Source organism: Phaseolus vulgaris, chromosome 9 (genome assembly GCF_051622355.1).
Source record: "Phaseolus vulgaris cultivar YP4 chromosome 9, ASM5162235v1, whole genome shotgun sequence".
Lineage (NCBI taxonomy): Eukaryota > Viridiplantae > Streptophyta > Magnoliopsida > Fabales > Fabaceae > Phaseolus > Phaseolus vulgaris.
In genome coordinates this window covers 29,851,234-29,863,246 of record NC_143506.1, presented here as the reverse complement: position 1 = coordinate 29,863,246, position 12,013 = coordinate 29,851,234, and positions in this window count along the sequence as shown.

The following is a 12,013-nucleotide window of genomic DNA, read 5'->3' as shown; positions in this document are numbered from 1 at the left end:
AACATACATTCTAATAGATCGTTTAGACAAGCAAGCAAGATCATGTAGTAAGAGTAGAGGAAAAAACATAAGATTTTATACTAGTTCACCCAAAATTTTGGTACATCTAATCTCCCTTAAACAAACTACTTAAAAGGTTTCACTAATTAACAAACTTGATTACAAAGAGTACAAAAACCTATTCAGATTATCCAAGTACACAAACCTCTATAGGTTATCCTTCTCAATATCCTTCTAAGACTAGGAACTCTCAAAGAAAAAAAGAACAATGTCAAAGAGAATAAGTTTAAGCTCAAAAGGGTATAACCTCATAAAGTGAAGAGTTTACAAAGGTTTATCACACAACTTAAAAGATAGACACTCAAAAGTTAATAGGGCTTTAACACTCGTGAGACTTGTATCTTTTTTGTAGTAATGTAGATTGTAAAGCTTGTTGTAAGATGTGTATTCTTCTTTGTCTTTGAGCACTTTATGTAGCTTCATGGATAAGACCATTGAGGCCCTAAATAGCAAGGCATGATTTTACACAAAATTATCTTTGTAATCTTCATCTTTAATTGTAAATGTTTCGCCAATTGTGGCTTCGTTCCCAAAGAATACTTAAAGGGATTAGCCAGAAAAGATTACGAATCCAAAAAATACTCGTTTGTACTTTGCAATATTAGTCAACTTGGTGTAACTCAATCTATTGATTAAGAATTGTACATAGTCTACTTTGTCAGACAAACCAGTATAAAAATATCTTATGTATTTTTATTTCTCCTTATGTTTTTTTTGCATATTATGGATTATGCACTAATTTAAGAAGAAGAACCTCTCTAAAAAGAATATCTGAAAATGTTTCTAAACAAGTGAATTTATTAAACTTAAAGTTGTGTTTGATGTATTTTCATCAAATGCAATCCTTATTGAAAAGTTTAGATGACTTGTCTTATAAATTATCGCTTGACTACACAACATTAAACTATACTTACAAAAAAAATTAAAATGATATTAAAAATCAATTCAACCTCTTTTTTCTATTTTCAACATAGACCGTTTAAGATCTCAAACATTTTAGTTGCCATAAAAAGTGGGGTAAAGAGGATAAAAGTTTTTAAAAAGTCAAAACTTTCAAGATTTTTTTTATTTACAAGTAATGTTTTTAAAATCAATTTTTATTTACAAGTAATTTTTTCAAAATCAAATCACAACCACCACTCTTGTTGTAATTTTATCTTTCTTCCATCACAAATATTTTCTTAATAAATTGATTTTATTTATAAAACTATAGAAAAAAAATACAATATTACACTTTAAATATATTTTAGTGTTGAAGTAAAAAATTCAAAACAAATGAAAGGAACAAAATTATAAAAACGTTTAAATTCCCACTAATACAAAAGATACATTTAATGACGGCTTATTATGACGGTTATATTTTACCTGTCATAATAAGTGAAGCGGTGGCACAATGGTAATTATAAAAGAACTTATTATATCATTTATCAAAAAAACCATCATAATAAATATATTTTATATCTTTTACTATGACACCTGTCATAGTAAATTTTTTAGAGTTTTACCTTTTTACTAGCTCATTTCTACATTCCTCCACTAACATTGTTTCCTTATTCAGCAAATATTCATGCTTATGCTTTTTTTCTCACATCTTCCTACTCTCTTTGCCTTTCTACGTAAGTTCAGGTTCTAGAATCTCTCTCTTTTCTTAATTTCAATTTCACCCAATTTTTCATAATTTCTCGTGTGTGCTTTGTTTGTGGATGTCTCAAATAGATTTCCAAAGTGTTAGAGACATTAAAGGTCTACACATCTTTTTGAAATTTACGAGTTTGTGTCGTCAAAATTTTTCTGTTTATGCTTCCATTGCGTTCAACATGTATCTTTTCATTTCTTCACTGCAAATCTCGTTCCATTTCTTCTTCTTGTGTCTTCCATTGTGCTCAACGGGTATTTTTAGTTGAAAAATATTATACTAGTAGAAACTTTTAGTATGTAATAAATTTGAAGTTGGGGAAAAGGATAATGGAATGGAAGAATTAGGAGAAGGAGTGAATGGGAGCAGTGTTGGGAGGAGTGTGCAGTAGCATGAGTGCGCAAAGATGAGAATAGAGGAGCGCGAAGGTGCAATAGGCATGGTGCGCGGAGATGATTATTTTTTCAAAGATGTAGGGATTCACGGATTTACTTTTCTACTTTTTCACTTTTTACACTTTTTCACTTTTTTCACTTTTTGCTTTTGTGTATTCCAAACAACTTTGAGATAAAATAATTTTTCACAATTTTTTTTTAATGTATCAGTAGTAATAACTTAAACAACCTAAATGATGAGATTTTGAGCATTTGAAAAGTTTCTAGAATTTAAAATGAGTTTATATAAATAAGAAATACATATTTTTTATTTAATTATTTCTTTGCCCACACACAAGATTTTTTTAATAATAATATTACTATCTTTGAAAATATTTACTTGGGAATTGTGGTTATTATACAGGGTACATTATGCATGTAAGAAAATGAATATATCACAAAATAATTAAAAAAAGATATTTTATGACGGTTAAAATATTATCAATCATAAAAAATAACATATTTTATGATGGGTAAAACAATGTGTCATAAAAAGTAATATTTTTTATGATAGGTGTAATTTTAACCGTCATAAAATGTGTTATTTTCTATGGTTAAAAATAAATTAGTCATAGAAAGTGAATTTTCTATGATAGCTCTTTTAAATATGACATAGAAAATAAAGACTTTCTATGTTATTTGCATCTATAACGAGTCTAAAATCGTCATAAAAAGGTATGTTTTAACCGTCATAAAATATCATTTTTCTATTAATGTTCATACTATAATTTTTTAAATATATCACAGTTTCAATAATTATTTATAATATATTAATTTTATAATACAATCTTACACCATAAATATATTTTAGTGAACAGTGATGAGAATTATGATTCAAATTAGTTACAAAGTTATAAATTTATCCACTGTAACTTGGTACAAATATTTTTATTATGATATTTTTACTATGTTAAATACTAATTTATCCAGTGTAGCCAGAGTGACTATGCAAGTATTTTCTTTACGTGTATGTATGTAAATGTAAACATCGATCAATCATTAAAAAAACACAATTCATTTCAAAGATATTAAATAATATAATATTTAATAAAAATTATACTAGTATAAATTCATCTTATATATATAATACAATGTGTAACTTTGACTTTTTTTTTTTTTTTATCGGCAATAGTAACTTTGACTTATAGTTGATAAGAAGTATAACTGTGTGAAGGTAGAAAATTAAATGAATTTGGAGAGGGTGCATTCTCCCTTCAACTATCTATCATTTCCTTTGTCCAACAATGTAAAACAAAACTAATTTCAAACTTTTCCTTTTCAAATTTATTAACTATTTATAACTCATTATTTTTAGAAGATAAATGATAAGGTTGCAAAAGAACAGGTTCATTGTACCAAACCTCTAAATCTTCATGCTCAACAATACAAGAGTGAAGTGTTTGAAAAACATCTTAATCTTAACCACATAATTAACTAAAACTTATACACCTTCGAAACTTTTACTTATTAAATTTCATTAAATAGATGTGATAAAAACATTTTAAATTTTAATTGTAATAATTAGGCGAAGCCCTAACAAATTACGCGGTTTACTTGTATATAAAAATCCACAAGTTAGATCTATTTCAAGATAATTATCTAGAAAATGAGAAAATAGCATTTTTGTAATATTAAGACGACAATTCTACGTTAGTTGTCAAATAATTTATTTAAAAAGCTTTTTCTAAATTGATTATATACCTTAGACAAATTCTTTAACAACTTAGCACTTTTTCAAAGTTCTGGCCAAATGAATTTTTAAATATTATTACAGTGATCCAAGAAAATAACTTCAATAACATACTTATAGAAAAGCAAGTTTCTAATTTTTTTTACAGTTCAATAGATCTATAAAATTTTTAAAAGTGTTTATTTTACGGATTTAATTATATTTCTATAATAATAATAATTTTGGAATTATTATTACTGAAAATCTTATTCTCATAATTTTTTTTATAAATATGTCTAGTTCTTTAAAATACTTCTAATTTATTTTTAATTAAAAAATAAGTTAAAAGTGAAAGTTATTGTCATGATAACATAAGAATCTCAACCTTTTACAAATAAGAAGAAAAAACACACATATATAGAGAGCTTAATTTCTTAAGAAAAATTAATATATCTGAATAGAGTTTTTTTATAACTTTGAAAAAAATATTCTTCCAAAAAAATTCTAAATTCTAAAAGTGAAACTATTAAACAACTCTTTGATGTCTTTTATATTTCATTTTTTTCCTTTTTTTAAACAAAATATTAATTGCACATAATCTTTAATCAATCCAAATAAGTTCAGTCTTTCATATGCAGAGGCAAAACAAAAAAATTATAAAAAAGAAAATAAGAAAACTTTAATACACTATTTTTCAAATGTTGCAATCAAAAATCGAAAATCAAAATATTATCCCCTTTTACTTTCTCTTGTATTCAGTGTCCTTTATTTGTCTTAAATCTGATCATTTATAAGTGTCTGTTCTTGTTGGCTCCTCAGATTTTTGTACCTTGATGGCTTTATTGATCATGTTCTGTGTTTCTCTGGTACTTAAAATGTGTTCACTAATTCTCTTTCACCAAAAGTCTAGAATCCTAGAAAATATAGGAGCTCGAAGAGGCTATAATAATTTCTTAATTAGGTTTTCCAATTCCTGTGGTAGTGGTCCCTTCCACACTTTCATCATCATGCTCACATACCCCATCTTAGAAGTCATCCACAAAGAAAACACAATCATTCATAATTTTTGCTACTACCCAATTGTCTTTGTATTCGACATACGAACAATCTCATGCAAATCCCAAACTGCATACTTGTCCAAAATCAATGTCCTCTTCCATTGACAATGCCTCGTTAACTACCCCATTTTTATTCACAATCATGAACCTGCAACTCATTCTACAGGCATCATCTGTTTGGATCACCAAGTGTTCAAGACAACCCTAAAACAAAGGCATGCTGCTGTCACCAACAACTCAATTTTCAAAACACAACCACATGTATATAATAAGGATTCTACAATATTATACTGAGGTAATGTTTTTCTCATTCTAACAATTCCGCAGAAATTAACATGACAAATATTATTTTCACAATTATATTGAAAAACATCAGTTTATAATTTTCAATATAATATAATATAATTATAATATCCTGCTTCTCTAAATATATCAACTTCACCTTCACGTATTTCTTTAAGATGAAGTAAATATTTCTTAAAGTTTACTACTATTATCTGAAATTTAATTTAATAAAGTCCTCTATTTTTTTTAAATTGGTATCATCAAAATAATATATGTCTCTTACAGCTTCTTTTTTTAAAATAATTTTTTTATCACACATCTCTGGGAAATCTTGTATGTGAAAATTCATCTCTGAACAAGATTTGTACATGATCTAGTAGGTTAGGATAAAGTGATGGCAGGACAAAAGTAAAGAAAAGAACTTTGTATTCCTCTCTCCTTTTGTCTCTAAAAGGAGATCAAAGCAGCTTTATTGAAGAATTAAAAAATAGGGTAAAAACTATTATTGATCCAATTTAATTTAAATATTCAATTAGGTTCAAAGCAAGCATGTGACTTGCACTCTAGTTTATCTTCAAAGCATGTGACTAGGGTTGAATAAAGCTTCCTTACATGGGTGGTGATATGAAGTTGAACTCAATCTCATTAAGCTTCTCAACAAAGAAAACAAGAACTCAATTTAATCGGTTTCATATGCTGCATGACCTAATTGGTGGTTTCATGCTTATTGATTACAAATTCAATGGTTTTAATTGTTACATAGAAAATAAGCGTAGTAAAATGAAGAAAACCACTCATATTTTTCAAACTCAGTGTAAAAGGGATATTTTCTCCCTGGACCTATTCAATATGTTTTAATTGTTACCTTCAATTTCAAGTTCCAAACGTGGAAGCATCAACATTGTGAATCTTTCACTCATGTGTTTTGGTTATTTATTTATTTATTTAAATGCTCATCTTTCAATTGCTTCGGGGCAAGGGTTTGAAGGTCTTCAGACTGGCTCACACTAGATAACTTATTATTAATTGAATTAAAAATAGTTAACTTAATTTATTCATTTTTCGGTAATTTAAAAATTTTATAATCCATGTTGATCATGTTGATGTATACATTGGTGAGATAGGTATATTAACTCAAAAAAAAAATCATTAAATAATAATCAAATTTAGTGACTAAAAATAATTAGTCATTATATTAACTAAATTAAATACAAAATTATTGATATCTAAAGTAGTTTTTATTATTAATAAAAAATTATAAAATAATTTTTGAATTGATATTTAACCATTAGTTACCAAAGTTTTAGTTATTTATTACTTTATATTCTAAATTTGTCTTTATTAATCTTTTAAAAACTAATTTAAAATCTAAAATATTAATGATTAAAACTTAGATCTAATATTTTTTTTTAGTTTATAAAATGGTTTCTAATTTAATCAAATAGTAACTAATTATTTTGATTTTTAAAATTAATTTTTATTTAATGATTTTACTTAATTATATTTTGTTTATTTAATTTATTTTATATAATTATTGTATCCAATCAAAGTAAATTGACTCAACTTAATAATAATACCATGAGAGAGTGTTCACATATTTCACCAAATATTATTAAAAAATAGTAAACAAAAATCATAAAATTATTAAAACATTATTTAACATCAATTTAATCTTTAAAAAATATTGAATTATTCATATAATTAGAAGTAATAAAAATTATAATTGAAAAATATTAAAAAAAATATATTATTGATGGGTTAGGAATCAAGTCACCACCAACTTAACTTGAACCCGATTTATCTGTAGATTAGAACCTGTATTTCTTTTAACCCAACTTGATTAAAACGAGGTTTAATTCACATGTCTACACTCATTTCTACAGCTCACAATGAAGTATTGGGCATTGATAAAAGATTTAAATCCAATCAGAAGTCGACAAATGGGCCTTGTCAACCCAATACTCGCTAACTTTTCTCCTTGGATTCAGAAGACATAATCAATCACATTGTGTTTTTCTATTACTAACTTTCGATCCTTCTATGTATTATTTTCCTCATAAACGTTACATCATAATTTTGTGATATGACATCTAATACGAATTTTAGGTTATACATCCTTTAAGTGCATTTTTTTTATTTCACGTTAAATACATAAAAAAATGTTAAAACTTTTAAATATAGAACTTGGAATTAAATACATCTTAATAAAGTAATAACAAAACTTACTAAAAACCTGTTTAAAGAACTTTTTTATGACTATTTGTATGAAAGAGAAACAAAATCAACTTCCACAAAATTTAAAATTGAAACTTTGAAAAATTATACATTATGCAAGATTGGGTTTAAAGAGAGGAAAATTAGACCAATTACTATTCAAATCTCTTACAATTAACTCCATCCTAGCGAATCATTTAGATAAATTTGTTGTTTTGCTTGAGTAGAATTAAATTTTAAATTATTTAGTTGAGACAACTTTTGAAGATTTTGGATAAAAAGTTAATTTGAAAAAAATTTATAGAATAAAATTGTGTGTTTGGAGATGATAACTATCAATTCCTGAATGTTAGAATGAAGATCCTTGTTTAATCAATTGATAGAAAGATATGAGATGCAATTATAAATGAAATTTTTGTGCTAAACATGATAATCCTTGTTCTGTCTGACCTGAAGTTGAGAACAGGAAAGTTCAAATGAGGTGTGAGACATTTTAGAAGTCACATATGAATGAACTTCTTATGTGAAGGGTTAGGAAACAGGCATTGATTTAGGAGTACGGGTTGTTTAGAATGCAACAAGGAAAGACTATAGAAAATATGCAAAAACAATTTACACATTGTAAATCATCTAATGGGTCTAGAGAAGGTGTTTGACAAGGAGGAACTAAAGATTAAAGTTTTGAAATGACTTGACAAAAGCCAGCAACCTAAAGTTGCTACAACTTCATAATCCAAGGATTTGCCAATCTTGACCTCTACATCACTCTTTGTTAAGCGAACACGAGTTGGAAATGAATCAATTAAATGAGCAAGAGAATAGTGATAGAAGGTTAAGAGAATTGCAGTTAGGACTACTGTTAAAAGAAAAATAAAACTAGTGAGAATGCGGTGATTCAAAGACATCGAACCCATTGGCCAAGAAATTTGGGAAATCTCTGAAAAATAATAGATACAAAAATTTTTCATAGAAAGGGTACAATTTCAAAAAAATTGAATCTAGTTCTTCAAACTTTACTTATTTGAGTTGTGGTAAACAAGGACATATAAAAATTGAATTCCAAGACCTTTAGAGGATATTAACTTAGGAACTTAACATGATAAGATGATAATGTAGACCTTAGAAGGTTCATAGGATCTCAAGTATAACACTAAGATTTTCTTTCTTTTTTTTTTAGTCTTGTATAAATTGTACAAGTGTACTTTCTCTTTGTATTTTTGTAGGATTTTGTAGAGACATGAGTGAGCTTCTTTTAGGCCTCAATTGGATGTTGATTTGGACTTGAAAAATTAGCCAAAAACCCTAGAAGAATTTAGTCAGAAACATAGGAGAAGAAGGCTTGAAGCATGAAAGTCCCACATTACTTGGGAGAGGCTAAAAATAGGCCAAATTTGGGCATTGATTGCAAGGCTCGGGACATCCTACTTTGAGCTTCTTATTCCCACATCCTTTATGTCATTAGGTGCATGGGGTTTGGACATCTATAAATAAGACCCATTTCGGTTTTGTAATACTCACCTTGATTGAATGAAAATTGAATTCTTCTTGTTCTTAAAATCAAACATGGGAGTAGTCTTCTCCTGGTTCTTTATCAAGGAACCTTCCTTGAAAGAGAGACTTAACTCCGAGTTTCTACAAGAATCTTGCTTGAGTTGAAATTTTCTTTCCCTATTTAAAGATGCTTCTATCACAAAAGCTTAAAAAACTCCACTCTCCAATGCATTTATTCTAGCTTTACCTGATTTCTCTAAAAACTTTTAGCCAGAATGTAATGCATTGGGAGCTGGCATAAGTGTGGTTTTATTGCAGGGAGGGCACCCAATTGCTTATTTCAATAAAAAAAAATTCATAATGCCTTTCCCAACTACTGTTGACTCTTCAAACTTGGGAACACTATCTAGAGTCCAAAGAATATGTCATTCATAGTGACCATGAGTCGCTTAAATATTTTAAGGGTCAGGGAAAATTGAATAAGTGACATGCAAAGTGGGTGAAGTTCTTAGAACAATTTTCATATGTGATTAAATGCAAAATGGGAAAAACAAACATTGCGGTTGATGACTTGTCTATAAGGTATGCCTGACAACACTTGGTGCCCAAATTCTTGAATTTGATCACATACACGAACTATATGCTAATGATTATGATTTCTCCTCCACTTTTGCTAGTTGTTAAACAAAGGCACGATGAGGATTTTATGTGTCCGAGGAGTATTTTTCTAAAGAAGAAAAAACTTGTATTACTCAAGGTTTGCATAGAAAGCTCTTTGCCAAGGGGACTCCTAAAGGAGATCTTATGGGGCATTTGAGAGTTGAGATAACTCTATGTTTTCTTAAACAAAGAATCTTTTGGCCCCACGTGAGGAAGGATGTCCAAAGGCATTGACATCGATGCATCTCATGTTTATAAGCTAAGTGTAAAGAAATGTCTCATGGAACTTACATTACTTTACCTGTTGCTTCTTCAGCCTGGATGGATATTAGTATGGACTGTGTCCTTCAATTACTCATAATCCATTAGGAATATGATCCCATCTTTGTGGTAGTGGACCATTGCAGCAAAATGACACATTTTATACCATGTCACAAAGTGGATGATGTAAGCAACATAGCTAAACTCTTCTTTAGATATGCGGTTAGACTTCATGGGCTATCCAAAACTATAGTGTTTGATAGAGATACTAAGTTCATAAGCCATTTTTGGAGAATTCTCTAGGAAAGGCAAGGAAATTAGCTTACCTTCTCTACCACTCATCATCCATAAACTAATGGATAGATAAAGGTAATGAATAGGTCTTTCTCCTTGTTAAAGGCAATCCTCAAGGGAAATCACAAATCTTGGATGAGTATATTGAGTTTGTTTAAAATAGAGTAGTTCATAAGACTAATAAGATATCTCATTTTGAGGTTGTATACGGTTTTAACTCTCTCCTACCTTTAAAATAAGTACCTCTCCCTGATGTTAATGAATTTCTTCATAAGAAAAGGGTATCCAAGGCAGACTTTTTCGAGAAATTACATGAGAAGGTTCAAATTGAGATCCTACATCAAACAAAGAGATACACCAAAGACAATACTAAAGGAAAGAAAGTTGTTATCTTTTGTTAAGGTGAAATTTCAACAAGGGGGTTTTGATTAAGAGCTTAAAAACAATAAAACATGAAGTTACATCTAATAGATGTTGAAGAACATATCAAACAAAAGATATAGTTTCGTCCAACAAAGAGTCGAACTATGTTAGACTTGTACTATGTCTAATGGGTTTCGATGAATACTAGACAAGAAACTCATACAAGATCAAGTAGTTCGTTTGATGAAAAATCAATGAGGATTAGATGATAAGCTCAACACAAAATCTAAGTTGTCATAAGAAAGAAAGAACATTAAATAGACATGTCACTTCATCTCATAAGCATGGATGAATGTCACACGAAAAGAGCATCACAAAGATCAATCAGAACATATGATAAAGAAGTGAATGAGTATAAAATGATAAGTTCAATGTAAACTCCAAGCTAACACAAGATCAAAAAATATTTCTGAAGCTTGAGTTTATTTTATAGATATTTCTCCTACATTTGTCCTCAAGAAGACTTGTGCTAACATCAATGTTCAAATATATCTTGGGACATGAGTTAAAACTTCAAGGACCACCAACTTTTGATATAGCTACTTTCAAATTTTGGCCTAGTTAGGTGCCTTGTACAGTGTGAAGGGTCTGGTACAAAGGCAAATGTATACTACCAGTCATCCAGGATGTTGCGTAAAAAAGAAGAGCATTTACAGCTACATAAGGTGCATCAAATGCAACAGTTGAAGCTCGTCAAAAATCAAATAAGGCATGAAAGAAGAATTAAAGTTGTTCAATGACTATAAAGGTCCTCTTAATGGCTACTTTTTCAAGCATCTATATAAATCCTACCATCAAGAAGAAGAATACAAGAGTAAATGATACATTGTGTTAAAATATTGTAAAGAAAAAGAATACAAGAGTAAAGGATAAACTCTTTAATCCCCTAGGAGAGTGAACCTTCATCCTATATTCATCAAAAGATCTAACCCCTCCTTAGAATGAAAAATGTTCCGAACTAGGAGAGAAAACCCAAACATTTTATTCGTCGAAAGATGCAAACACTCTTCGTTTGTCAGGCCAGATGATCAAATAATCATTCTAACCTTCTACCTTTCCAATGTTAGCCAAGAGTGGCTAAAGAGAAAATAAAACTCAGGTTCAATCAGAAGTTACTTGATTCAAGAATACTACTTGAAGGGGTTAGCCAAGAGTGATTGTGATCCGAAAGAATACTCGGTTAGCCATGAGAGGCTAGGTGCAAAGAATACTCAGGGTCAACCAGGAGTGACTTGAGTAATGAATACTGAATGTTGGCCAAGAGTGACTTAGGGAAATAATACTCAAGGAATTATCCAAAAGTGGCTTTGAGCCCAAAGAATACTCAAAGTGTACTTCGCAACATGAGTCTGCTTAGTTGAACTTGACTGGTTGGTCAAGAATTAGATGTAGAATGTTGCAACTGATGAACCGATATAAATTACTATATGTGGTTTCTTCCTCCCTTACCTCATTCATATTGCTTGTTGTCATTGTCTATGCTAACCCAAGAAGGAGAACTAATGTATGAGTTTATACTAAATATTCT